Source organism: Talpa occidentalis, unplaced genomic scaffold, assembly GCF_014898055.3.
Source record: "Talpa occidentalis isolate TD23 unplaced genomic scaffold, MPIMG_talOcc4v2.1 talOcc4.4, whole genome shotgun sequence".
Classification (NCBI taxonomy): Eukaryota; Metazoa; Chordata; class Mammalia; order Eulipotyphla; family Talpidae; genus Talpa; species Talpa occidentalis.
Window position 1 is genome coordinate 29255037 of NW_023604295.1, and position 14140 is coordinate 29269176.

Consider the following 14140-nt stretch of genomic DNA (forward strand, 5'->3'; position numbering starts at 1 on the left):
TTGGTTTAATTTTGACTTTGCTTTGTTTCTCTCTATTCCACATATAAATGGATCATCTGGTATTAGTCCTTCTCCTTTTGTCTTATTTCACTTATAATTATCCCGTCCAGGCCCATCTACATTGTTGCAAATGGCAGGAGTTTATTTTAATAGCTGAATAGTATTTCATTGTACATGCATACCACAAATTTCTAATCCATTTTGCATTAGTGTTTTTGTAGTCTTTGGGGTAAATACCCAGGAGTGGAATTGCTGGTTATATGGTAGATTTAATTTTAATCTTTTGAGAAGCCTCCATACTGTTTTCCATAGGGACTGGACCAGTCTATAATATACCCACCAATGATGCAAAATTTGTTCCTTTTTCTCCACCTCCTTGCCACCACTTTTTCTGGTCTTTTTAATAGGGGCCATTCTCACAAGTGTGAAATAGTATCTCATTGTGGTTTTGATTTGCATTTGATTTGCATTTGATGGTAATATTTTCTCATATGCCTATTGGTCATTTGTGTGTTGTATTTGGAGAAGTGTCTATTTAGCCCATTTTTTTCATTTGGTCATTGTGGAGTCATGTGAGTTTTTTACATATCTTGGCAATCTGCCCTTTGTCAGATGTACAATGTATCAATATTTTCTCCCATTCAGGTAGGTGTCTTTTGGTTTTGTTTGTGGTACAGAAGATTTATAGTTTGATGAAGTTTCATTTGTTTATATTTACTTACCATTGTAGATGAATCCACAAAGATGCCACTGAAACCAATGTTGTGGAGTGGTTTGTCTGTGATTCCTTTAACCTATTATGTGGTTTGGGATTTTACATCCAAATCTTTAATTCATTTTGAGTTAATTTTTGGGTAAAGTGCAGGAGATGATCTAGTTAGATTTTTTTGAATGTGACTATTCCCCTTTCCAGACACTTCAGTTTTCAGATTTTATTTATTTATGCATAGAACACCTGGGGTGCAGGCCAAAGGTGTCAGGGTGAGAGAATTACCAGAGACAGAGTGGGGAGCAGAGCAGCTGCATCTACTGAAATACGGCTAAGAGGAGTAGTGGGTAAGACAGGAGAGGTCTGCCCTGTCATATGTGGGTTAGTGCCCTGACTGGGGATCGAACTCAGCATATCTCAGTGGGCCACTACAGAAATAGGGCTGAGACTTAATCCCTAAGCCATCAGGGAGGCCCTTTCCCAACACTTTTGTTAAAGAGACTCTCCTTTCGCCAGTGTATAGTCTTGGCCTCCCTCCCCAGATTAACTGTCCATAGATTTACATAGATTTATTTCTGGGCTCTCAATTTTATTTTATTTTTTAAAGATTTATTTATTTATACATACATGAGCTGGGGTACAGGCCAGAGGTATAGGGGAATGGGGTGAGAGGATTCACCAGAGACAGAGTGGGGAACAGAACAGGCAGATCTACTGAAATACACTGCTGAGGGGAGCAGCGGACCAGACAGGAGAGGTCTGCTGCGCCATGTCGGTCACCTCCCTGACCGGGGATTGAACTCATGCACCAGTGGCTATGGATAGCTTCATAATGCTGTCACTTAACCCCTTGTGCCACCAGGCAATGGGCTGTTAATTTTATTCCAGTGATCTGTGGATATGTTTTTGTTGTAGTACCATACAGTTTTGATTAAGATAGACTTTGAAGTCTGGGAGTTTGATAGCAACACACTTCCTCTGTTTTTGTCAGGATCGTTTTGGTTATTCAATGGCTTTTGTGATTCCATATGAATTCCAGTAATTTTTTTCTATTTCTTTGAAAGGTGTCATTAAAACCTTTATAGGGATTACACTGAATCTGTATATTGCTTTGGGTATGATGGCCATTTTAACTATGTTAGTTCTCGCAGTCCATTAGCAGGGAATATCTTTCCATTTCGTTGTGTCTTCTATTTCTTTTAACAATGTCTTATAGTTGTCACTGTAGTACTTCACCTGCTTTGTTAAGTTTACTCCTAGGTATTTAATATTTTTGTTGTGATTTTGAGTGGGATTTTTTCTTGATTTCTTTCCCTTCTAGTTCATTGTTTGCATATGGAAACACAACTGATTTCTGCAAATTGATTTTGTACCCTGCCACTTTACTGTATTGGCTTATTTCAATTAGTTTTTCAGTTTGAATTGAGTCTTTAGGGTTTTCTGTGTATTTTTGTGTCATCTGCAAATACTGATTGCTTTTATATATTTCTCTTGCCTAATTGCTTAAGCTAGGACTTCCAATGATATGTTGAAAAGTAGTATTAAAAGTGTACATTCTTCATGTTCAGCGAAATAAGCCAGAAAGAAAAAGAAAAATACCGGATGGTCTCACTCATAGCAGGAATCTAGAAAGCTTAAATAAGGGACCAGGAAAATGAATAACTACAAGAAAGTGAAAATCAAAATCAACAAAAAACTATGAACCAGAGACACTCTACAGGGAGTGGGTGGTGGGAGGGGAGGGATTGGGGTCAAATAAGGGGGTTGCAATTGTATGGGGGATATAAAAATAAAATTTATTTATTTGTTTATTTATTTATTTTTTTTATTAGATAATAAATTTTATTGTTATATTCCCCATACAATTGCAGCGCCCCCATTCTGACCCCAATCCCTCCCCTCCCGCCCCTGCCCCCCTAAAAGTGTCTCTGGTTCATAGTTTTTTGTTGATTTTGATTTTCACTTTCTTATAGTTAAAAATAAAATTTATTAAAAAAAAAGTGTACATTCTTGTACCGCATCTTAGAGGCAAAGTTTTCATTTCTCACCATTGAGTATGATGTTGACTGTGGGTTTGTTAAAAATGGCCTTTATTATGTTGAGGTATATTCCACCTCTCCCCAGTTTTTTTGAGAGTTTTCCTTATTATACATGGATGATGAATTTTTATCAAATGTGTTCGCTGTATCTTTGGGTATGATCACATGGTGAAATACAGTGATTTATTCTCAGATGTTGAACCATCCCTGTGTCCTTGTTATAAATCCCACTTGGTCGTGGTGTATAATCCTTTTAATACATTGTTGGATTTGGTTTGCTGTTTTTGTTTTTGAGGGCTTTTGCATCTATGTTCATCAAGGAAATTCATCTTTGTAATTTTCTTTTTTTGTGTGATATCTTTGTTAGGTTTTGTTGTCAGAGTGATGTTGGCATTATATAATGTGTTTGAAAACACCTCTCTTTATTCGAAGAGTTTGATAAGGATGTATATTTGTTCATCTCTGAAGGTCTGGAAGAACTCACTAGTGACACTGTCTGGGTGAGGGTTTTTGCCATTTTCTAAATATTTGATTACTGTTTCAGTATCCATGTTTGTAATTTGTCTAGTCAGGTTTTCTATTTCTTCCTGATTCTGAGAGGGTTGTAGATTTCTGAGAATGTCTCCATTTCATGTAGATTATTTAATTTGTTGGTATATAGATGTTCATAGTAATAGCTCTTGATCCTCTGTATTTCTGAAATGTTGTAACTTCTCTTTCATGTCTGATTCTATTTGTGTTTCCTCTTTTTTTCCCCCACTTGTAAATCTAGCTAGAGGTTTGTCTATTTTGTTACTTTTTTTCAAAGAACTATTTTTATTTTTGTGTCACTGATCCTTTGAACTGTCTTTTTTAATTTCTATTTTGTTTATTTCTGTACTGATTTTTATTATTTCCTTACTCCTGCCTTTTTGTATTCCCCCCCCCCCCAGTAACTTAATGTGACAAGTAAGCTTGTTTATTTGAGCTTGTTATTGTTTCTTCATGTGGGCCTGTATCACTATATACTCCCTTCTTGGTACTGCTTTTGTTATGTGTGTAGGTTCTGATAGGTTGTTTTCATCTGCATTCATCTCCATGTATTTTAAAATTTCTTCATTGATTTCCTCATTTATCCGATGGTCTTTCAGCACTGTGTTGTTCAATTTCCATATATTGTAGGTTTTTTCTGCTTTCATTTTGGGGTTGATTTCTACTTTGATACCATTGTGATCATAGTATAAACTTGATACGATCTTCTTGAATTTATTAACACTTGTGTTGTAACCCAGCTATGGTCTATCCTGGAGAATGCTATGTGTGCAGTTGAGAAGAATCTACAATGGGCTTTTGGGGACTATAGTGTCCAGTAAATGTCTTTTAAGTCCATGTGGTCTAATTACTTATTTAAGGATATTGTTTCCTTGTTCACTTGTTTTTGCTTTTTTTTCCTGTCTGATGGATCTATCCATTGGTGAAAGAGGGTGTTGTAGTCTCTCATTACTATTGTATTGTTTCCAACATCTGATTTCAGATTTAATAATAGTTGCGTTATATATTTTGATGGTCATTCATTTGATGTATATATACTGATGAGTTTTATGTTTTCCTGATGTATTATTATTCCTTTAATCATTATAGAATGTCCATTTCTGCTTCTTGGTATCTTTTTGAGCTTGAATCTCTTCTATCTTATATAACAATGTCTGTCCCTGCCTATATTTGTTTGTAGGCTCCTTTTCCAACCTTTTACTGTGACTGTATGTTTATCTTTGAAGCTCAAGGGAGCCTCCTGGAAATAGCAGAAAGTTCGGTATTATTTTCTGATCTACCCAGCAATTCTGTGCCTTTTAATTGAATTGTTTATTGATATATGAGGATTCTGTATAATCATTTGTCTTTAGTTTTCTGGTATTATCTAATTCCTTATTCATTTTTGGGGGTGGATTTTCTTCTCTTTGATTTAAATAAAAGAGCTCCTTTCAACATTTCTTGTAGAGCAGTTCTGGGTGGCAAACTCCCTCAGGTTCTATTTTCCTGGGAACACCTTTATTTCTCTCTTGAATCTGAAGGACAGTCTTGTAGGATATCATATTCTTGATTGGAATTTTTTATTATTAAGTATTTTGAGTACTTTATTCCATTTTCTCCTTGCCCACAGGGCTTCCTCTGAGAAGTGTGACCACAAATTGATTATAGATATTTGTTTTATTTTCTCTAGCCACTTTCATTATGTTTTCTTTGTCTTGAGCCCTTGGTAAATTCAAACTTTGTGTCTTGATGTCAGTGTCATTGCATTTAGATAACCAGGTGTTCTTTTAGCTACATGGACTTGCATATTTAGTTCATTTCCTTGGTTTGGGAAGTTGTGCTATATTATTTCCTTGAATAAATTCTCTGTTCCCATTTCTCTCTCTCTTAGTCTTCTGGGATACCTATTATCCTTATGTTGCCTTTCTTAATTTGGAGTTGGATAAGTTTCAGACTGTTTCTTCATTTATTTTTCTTCATATTTCTCTTTCTTCTTCAACTTAGGTCCTTTGTGCATTATGATCTTCAAGGTCACTAATTTGGTCCTCCATTTGATAGAGTTGTTTCAGTAGCTTTCTGAAGAATGTTTTAATCTTCTCTTGGTCTTTTATGCATCCTGCAACTTCATTATTTTCTTGTTTAAATCTTCTATTTATAATTTTTCTTTAATTTTTTTCATATCATCTCTTTTCCTGCATTTTTTTCCATTTCTTCTAATTTCTTTATATCACAGTTTTTTTATGATGACAATTTTGAGCTCTTTCTCTGATAAGAAACAACTTGTTGCTTAGCTTTGTGATTAGGCTCTGGAGAATTATTCCCTTCCTCAGAGTCTTGATGTGTATTGTGTTTGTTTGCCCATTTTGTTATTTTAGATCTTCTCCCCCCATAGCTCTGTACTTTCTAGCCATTTCATCCTCACCATGTTTGTACAGGGAGGAGTAGAGCTTAGTCATCAAAGACTCAAAAATGAGAACAAAATAGGTGTACATTGGGAACTTTAGGGAAAGCCAGAGGGCACACTATTAGGAGGCAAGCACCACACCTGTCTCCTGACACTGACCACCAGTAACCAGATTGCCCCTTTTTCATTGGCTGTGATCACTGTGGTTAATTGTAGTTTCTGACTACATACTCTGGATTTAGGCCCAGAGGTCACTTGGGAGGACTGGGTGAGTTACTTCAAAGCCTTCCCAGTAACCATCTGTAGACAGTTATGATAATATGACAAAAGGACTGCAATCTCCTACCCTGTAGGAAACTGGGTGCCAGAATCTAATCTGTGCCAGACCTGGTCTTTCGTTGACTCCACAAGATGATACCGCACATGTACGTTCACATACATACCACACACACATATCCCAACTGTGCTGCACAGAGTGAATTCATTGTGATTATTCTCAGTTTCTTTATATGCACTTTATGCATAGGCCAAAGATTGTGCAGTGTGGAGGAGTTCATGTATACTCAGGTTTTACAAAGCCTATGGTCTCTAAGTCTTTCTGTCAAAAAGACAATGGGCAATATGCCACATGTATTCTACAATTCCACTCTGAAGCAAAGCAGACACCCAAAATTTTGTCAGTTTCCAGCTGGCACCACAGCTGATTCCCCAAGGCATTCACAAAAGAAGACTGCTGGGCAGCCTGAGCTCACTATGGCCACAGGTAGTTTCTTTTTATGCACTCTTGGGACAGGCCTGAGGTTGCACAAAGGGGAAAGAGTGTTGTGTTCCATGGCTCTCTAGAGTGGGCACAGATGTTACTGAGAGCTCAGTATCAGCACAGGGTACAAAAAACTGTGTCTTCCCATGGTAGAAACTAGTCATTGGCTACTCAGTTGCTTTTCATTGTACGAACAAACATTACATACTTTTACTGAGAAATACTACTCTTCTTCTGAGGCTGGGGTGGCAAAGAGCAAGGGGAACTAGAAGGAAAAGGGTGGGTATCTCCACCTATTCGTATCCCTGGAGGAAGCAATGACTCAAGTATCCTGTCTGTTCGCCATCTTGAGCGTTTCTACCTTATATTGTAAATAAAGAGCTTGTAAATTCTTTCAAAAAATGTGCCTAATGGACTGTAACTATTTTGGGGGTCACCCTATACATTCATTTGGCACTTTTATTGTGGAAAGACTAAAGGCATTCATCACCATTTTTCTCTATCCCCCAACTCCATTACTTCTCAGTACACATGGGTAGGTCAAAAGCATTTAGAACACACCAGATATTTTCCTCACAGTAAACCAGCGAGGACAAATATTTCATGCTCCTTTTATACATCAGAAACTTGAGGCCCAGGGGACTTAAGTAATTATATTGTTTTCCATAAGATAGTTGCTTCTCCACCCGCCCCCCTGCTTAGAATAATCATATCTCTGATTATTTCCCAGTCATTGCTTTTGAGATATGAAAGAGGAAAACACAGGGATAGCCTCTATTCACTTAAAAGTAGGCTTTCCTAGGAGTCTTAGAATTGATGTTGCAGATAATTCAAACTTGCTATAACCTTCCTTTAAGAACCCTGTCTGTCAGTCCAGGAACCAATGTCCAGTATTGCTTACCACTTCCAGAGTGGTCTCACCTCCTAAAGGCCATTTCATCCTCACCATGTTTGGATAGGGAAGAGTAGAGCTTAATGTTCAAAGACACAAAAATGAGAAAAAAAAAATAGGTGGAGAGGGTCTTGATGTAAGCAGACTAAGGTTCTTTCCTAAATCTTGACTCCCTAAGGGTAAAGCTTCCTTTTGTTAGGTAGCAAGAGTTGAAAGAAACCTCCAGTAAAAGGAACACTCACTATAGCCTCCTATGGCCTACATTAAAATAGAAACAAGGCAATGTGGCATTATTTTTCCTCCACTGCTTTGGACCCTCCACCAACTCTCAGATTCAATTGAGTACAAATGTATTTGTTGTGTTTATTCCCCTCTGACACATGCACTTTAAAATTAAACTACTCTGAGTTCGTTAAGGGGGAAAAATCCAGGGTGCCTGTTTGACATTTTAAGTCATTAATTGTTGCGTAGGTTTCATCAATTGTTTTAGCTGAAGGCTTTTGTTTGCTTCCCACATGTATAAGATTCTTTTAAACTTTTAAATAGGACAAAATAGCAGAGGACTAATTTTTACTTCCTGTTGGCTCAAGCAGGAAACCCAAGCCAGACTTTGATTCCTCCGTGCTTGATTGATAACTTCGAGAACATCTAGCCAGGTATTCTGAGTGCATTCCAGCAGGTAACAGCTGGAGAGTGTGTGGCAAAAGAAACCACTCAGCAAGGTGCCAAATCACATTTTTCATTTATTAAGGAACAATTTTAGGCTCAGTTGATGCTTAACACATTGCAATCTGATGTTTGATAAGTATATAATGTATACTATTGCATGGATAGTCACACAATTATGTTCTGCATGTGATTGCTCACACAATCTATTAAAAATTTGGAATAGATATCATTAAGATTATCTCTTTGGAATTTTTAACAGAATAATTATTTTGACGCAGGTTAATACAAATAAAATATAAAATTGGACTGTTTAGTTGTTTGGTGTAGTTTATGACACCCACCATTTACCCATTTCATACTGAATAACTCAATTCTAATTCTGCAATGTTATTAGTTCAGATATTTTGAAGGATGAAAGAAAGATAACCTAATATATTTTAAAGGGCAGCATCAGAAATTACAATCAAAAGTAATTATAATGTAGAAATAAACATAGTTAGACTGGTGGGGTTACAACCTTCAGTCTCCCTCTCTTGCCTTTTGATTGGTTAATTAAGGGATTCTAAAAGCATCTCTGCTGTCTTTACCAGGGATATTACCAGCCTTCATGTGAATAATAAAAGGAGTTGTGGTTTGTTGTATCTAGTTTTGAATATACTCTCATCTGCTCCTAAGACACTGGTAGGCATTCAACAGACCCAGGATAACTGTAAACAGTAATCTTTATGCACTTTTAGTTCAAGGAAACTAATTAATAGCTAATTTTAGGGGTAGGAAAAAATAACAAGAGATGCTCACATTTTCTTCTTGATGATAGGAGCAACTGGTACCAAAGTTTATTTAACCAACCCCTAATTTCTGAATTGGGGTTTATATTCAAAAATGGAATATTAAAGCCTTTTAAAGAATTCCATATTTAATATTGTTTCAGAAGTTGCTAACTGGCACAGATTCTAAATTATGAGTCACAGAAAATAACAAACTTCCTACATTTCTATTTAGATGAAATTCACCCTTTTAAAATGTACAATTTAGTTGGTTTTAGTATATTAACAAAGTTGTGCAAGCATCACTACTAATTTTAGATTATTTTCATCAACCCAGAAAGAAGCCTCGTACCCTATGGCAGTTTCTTCCAATTCCTCACCTCCCTTACCCCTGACGAATACTCACTGCTCTACTTTCTATCTCTACAAATTTACATCTTCTGGACTCTTCTTCTTTGTTATACTGAATATTCTTGTCCCACCTCTTCTGTCAAGAGTTCTTTGAATTCTCCTAGTATGTACTATTTTTATATTCATAAACTTCCATGTGCAAATATCTATATAAAGAACATTTTATGATCTTTTCATTATGTCTTTTTGTCCCATCTGGGTTATTAGTTCTTGGAGACAAGAGAAAACATTTTAAGACCATTTATTGAGCACTTCCTTTTATTTTTTGGGCCCCTAGTACATGCTAGGCACTGTGCTATGTGCTCTGAACATACTACCTTACCTCAATTATTTCACCCCCATTACAACCTTAGAAGTTGCATATTGTAATTATAAGCTTATAGCTCCAGGTATTCTTAACTGAACTGCCAAATGGATAGAAGGATATGAACCCAAGTTTGGACAACCCTTCCAATACACACACCTACCCTCTGGTATAGTCCCCATCATAAACTTCCCATGAATATTTGCAATGTATAACAAATTCAGTAGAATGTTTGGTCCATTTAGAGTGTTGGTGTTGATGCTCTTAATGTACCCCTATTGTAGGAAATTATGTTTTAAAATAGGAGGAGAATGTTTAACTTTATAAATTATTAGAGAAATATAAAAAGAGCTACTTTTATATACACTAACAAACATTTTTAAAGTGACGTTATTAAAATATGAAGTTTTCATGTGAGTAGAATATGTTTACATTTCAGATGCAAGTCTGAAGTCTTTCTTTTTAGCTTCCTTTTAAATTTTTTTTTTTTTAATGAGGTAATGTTGGTATACATAATATATGATTCAGAAGTACAGGTTTACACCTCTTCGATGGATGTTACCACACCATACCCACCATTAACTTATCCGTTTTTCTCCACCATGGCCTGTTGGGCCAACTCCAGAATTCTTAGTTCTTTTGAATACAAAAACTGTACATAAAGAAAAAAAATTTAGTCTGCTTGACTTATTGAAGGAAGTTAATATAAAGAAATAATCTAAAGGAAGAGAAGAGTCCTATGCTCAAAGGTGTTCATTACAACATTATTGCCACTGCCAATGCATTATTTAAGTGCCAAGTGTAGTTCAATGACTGGTATAGCTTGGAAGATATTCTTTTTTTTTTTTTTTTAAAGATTTATTTATTTATTTATACAAGCACTGGGTACAGTCAGAAGCGCAGGAGGGTGAGAGAATTCACCAGAGCCAGAGTGGAGAGCAGAACAGGCAGAGTGAGGAAGTACACTGCTGAGGGCAGCAGCCAGCGGCAGGAGAGGTCTGCGTGCCATGTGGGACCCTCGCCCGGCAGCTGCGGATCCAACCGGCACTGCAGAGGCTGGGGACAGCTTTGCAGCCCAGTGCTCAACCTCTGCGCCACCGGGGACACCCTGGACGATATTCTTAAATGGAACATTATGCAGCCATCATATGTGATAATTGTGAAGACCTGCAAAGTGTTCGGACACAGTGAACGTCGATTTATATTTAAACCCTGAATACAGCTATGTAGCAATTACATATGCAAAAACATTTTAAAAACCTTAAGACCTTATTTACCATCCAGTAAATAGAAAGTATTGGTTGAATGAATGGATGACTAAACAAATAGAAAAATCCCTGCAAGGGGGTCCTCCCTGGTGGCGCAGCGGTTGAGGGCCATGCTGAGAAGCTGTCTGCAATCTCTGCAGTGCCCATTCTATTCCCCGCCGGCCAGGGAGAACCCCACATGGTGCAGCAGACCTCTCCTGCCTTGCCGCTGCTCCCCTCAGCAGTGTCTTCGGTCCGTCTGCCTGTTCTGCTTCCCGCTCTGGCTCTGGTGGATTCTCTTACCCTCCCGCACTTCCTGTACCCCAGTTCTTGTATAAAATAAATAAATCTTAAAAAAAAAAATCCCTGCAAGGTATGTAATCACATCCCCCAGAAATTACCAGATCCAAGTAATGTGTTATTTGGGAAGCAAAATATTTTTGTATTTAAAATTTATTCTTATTGAAGTACCATTGTTCCATGTCCTTGGCAGTGTTTAGAAAGTATAGGGTTTCCCAGCTCAGGTTTGGTCACTGTAGCTCTCCCAACACCTAGGCACCTGTAGTCCTCCAGCAAAGTCCATTGTGGTCTCCCCCTTCTCCCTTTCCCTTTATGTCACCCCCACTCTCCCCCTCTGAAAGCCACAGATCTATGGTCAGCTTTCAAGGGTTGGTTTTAAAGTTTGTTTTTGTCTGAACCTTTGTTTGGTTTTTCTATATTCCACCTGTAAGTGACACCCTCTGGTATTTATCTTTCTCTTTCTGGTTTACTTCACTGAGCATAATCCCTTCTAGTTCCATTTATGTTGCTGCAAATGGCATGAGTTTCTCTCTTTTAATGACTGCGTAGTAGTCCCTTGTGTATATATACCACATCTTCTCAATCCACTCCTCTGTTTTTGGGCACTTAGGTTGTTTCTGTATCTTGGATATTGTAAATAGAGCATTTATAAAGCATAGCTGTGCTTTCCTTTTGAATTAGTATTCTTATATGTTGGGGGTAGATATCTTGGAGTGGAATTTCTCCATGAAATTAAAAAGCAGTGAAAGAGACCATAACAAAAATGAAAAGACACCCTACTAAATAAGAGAAAATATCTTCATACCACACATCTGACAAGGGACTAATAAGAATGATCTACAAAGAACTCGTACCAACTCAACAAAAATTAAGAAAATTATTTTTTAAATAAGACTAAAATTTACACAGTGACTCAGGAAATATCAATTGTCACAAAAGGCGGAGAGAGACTCAAGGTGAGTTTTATACTAGTTCCTATAATCTCTTGGATGATTACTCCCTGACCACCGCCCCCCATGTTAGAAAGTCTATGTATTTTACATTCTACAGAAGCATTTGTAACTCTGCAAGCTACCTCCAGAGCCAGACTGCTGGCTCAGTTCTGCTATTTACTGAATGACCTTGGGTAAATTCCGTAGCTTCATTTATAAAATAAGAGTAATAATAGTATCCATCTCACAGGATTGAAAGCCCAATGCTCGGTACACAGTTAAGTGCTCAATGTTAGTTATTCTTATAACAACTCAGGAAGATATTATTATTCCTCTCACAGAGGCATAAACTGAGACTTTTAGATATTAAAGAGGCAAGATTCAAACCCAGACACATCTGCCTTCACAACCCAAACACTTTCTACCACACTTTATCCAGTATAATGCTGACAGAAGAGAATGTCCATTTTGATGAGACATAAAGAAAAACAAATCCAAATCCTCTGCTCACGATTTTATGCTTTCGATGATTGGAAATGTTCCCTAGACCATCTTCTAGCTTCGTACATTTCAAATTGTGCTCCTTCCTCATTACACATATACTTCTGGTGCCAGGTCTGTAGGATGCATTCTTATCATGGCACAACATCTGGTCTTGTACTTTTGGTTCATGATACTGGATGAATCAGTGCAGTAAGGCAGGCCTAGACCAGGGACTCACTGTGATGACTAGCAAAGCATGTAAATGTATCCCATTAAGTCTAAACTAGATGTATTCACAGAGTCACTTCCTTTAACTTGATCTCAAAAATACATATACTCTAAGGCTAACTGGTGAAGCATGACCAAATGAAAGTCAGAGTGGAAAGAGACCAGAATGTTAACCAAATGAGATTAAATATCCTTCCCTAAAACTTCCCAAAGATTATGATCATGTGAACACACTACAGGGTTCCCCCCCACCCACCCCAGCCCCTCAGAAGGAGCAATGCAAACAAGGCAACCGGGAGCTTAAGCTTCACTAGTGTTAAGATAACCGTGGCTTTGTGTCACGTTCCTAAGGTAACAATGCTTGTCACTTTCCATCTTAATACGTGGTCATTCTTTAAATGTGAGGTTATAGGGTCTCCCTGGTGGCACAAGGGGTTAACCACAGCACTGTGAAGCTATCTGCAGCCACTGCAGCATGAGTGTGATCTCCAGCCAGCCAGGGAGCTACCTACATGGCACAGCAGACCTCTCCTGTCTCGCCTGCTGCTCCCATCAGCAATGTATTTCAGTCTGCCTGTTCTGTTCCCCACTCTGCCTCTGGTCAATCCTCTCACCCTATTCCCCACACCTCTGGGCTGTACCCCAGCTTATGTATGCATAAATAAATAAATCATTAAAAAAATAAACGTGAGGGGGCCTCCTCAGCGGTGCAGCAGTTGAGTGCTGGGTTGGGAAGCTGCCCGCAGCCTCTGCAACACCAGTTCGATCCCTGGCCGCTGGGCAGGGTTTCCACATGGCGCGTAGACCTCTTCTGCCATGCCCGCTGCTCCCCTCAGCAGTGTACTTCCATCCTTCTGCCTGCTCTGCTCCCTGCTCTGGCTCTGGTGAATTCTCTCACCCTCCCACGCTTCTGACTGTACCCAGTGCTTGTATAAATAAATAAAAATCTTATTAAAAAAAAAACGTGCGGTTATAGTACAGTATAAAAGCACTTGTGTATGTTTACATATAAATTACACGTAAGACATATAAAAGTAAATGTGTTTCTCACTGTTAAAAGAAATAGAAGAAGACACAAAGAAATGGAAAGACATCCCCTGCTCATGGATTGGAAGAATAAACATTATTAAAATGGCCATCCTCCCAAAAGCAATATACAGATTCAATGCTATTCCAATCAAAATTTCAATGTCATTCTTCAAAGAAATAGAACAATTATTGATGAAATTCATATGGAATCACAAAAACCCCGAATAGCCAAAGCTCTCCTGAAAAAAAAAGAAGGGAATGGAGGCATCACACTCCCAGACTTCAAACTATACTACAAAGCCATAATCATCAAAACTGCATGGTATTGGAACAAGAACAGACATACAGACCAATGGAATCGAATAGAAAATCCAGAAATAAACCCACAGATTTATGGTCAACTAATCTTTGACAAAGGAGCAAAGACTATGCATTGGAGCAAAGAAAGTTTGTTCA